Source organism: Lipophrys pholis, assembly GCF_963383615.2.
Source record: "Lipophrys pholis genome assembly, chromosome: 9".
NCBI lineage: Eukaryota > Metazoa > Chordata > Actinopteri > Blenniiformes > Blenniidae > Lipophrys > Lipophrys pholis.
This window is the reverse complement of record NC_137639.1, coordinates 1,580,895-1,581,444: the sequence shown is the minus strand read 5'-3', so window position 1 is coordinate 1,581,444 and position 550 is coordinate 1,580,895.

The window sequence follows — 550 nt, the reverse complement described above, 5'->3', positions numbered from 1 at the left end:
GTGTGTGTGTGTGTGTGTGTGTGTGTGTGTGTGTGTGTGTGTGTGTGTGTGGACAACTCATGGAATGTTGAGAACAGCTGTGGATGTGGTCAAAAGAATTTACTGAGAGTCAGTGATTACAGGAATAGGAGGTTGGACGGAGGAGGGATAAGGTTGGACGGAGGAGGACAAAGGTTAGACAGAGGAGGACTAAGGTTGGACGGAGGAGGACTAAGGTTAGACAGAGGAGGACTAAGGTTGGACGGAGGAGGACTAAGGTTGGACGGAGGAGGACTAAGGTTGGACGCAGGAGGACAAAGGTTTGACGCAGGAGGGCTAAGGTTAAACAGAGGAGGACCAAGGTTGGATGCAGGAGGGCTAAGGTTGGACGCAGGAGGACTGAGGTTGGACGGAGGAGGACAAAGGTTGGACGGAGTAGGACTAAGGTTGGACAGAGGAGGACTAAGGTTGGACAGAGGAGGACACGGAGGAGGACTAAGGTTGGACAGAGGAGGACTAAGTTTAGACAGAGGAGGACACGGAGGAGGACTAAGGTTGGACAGAGGAGGAC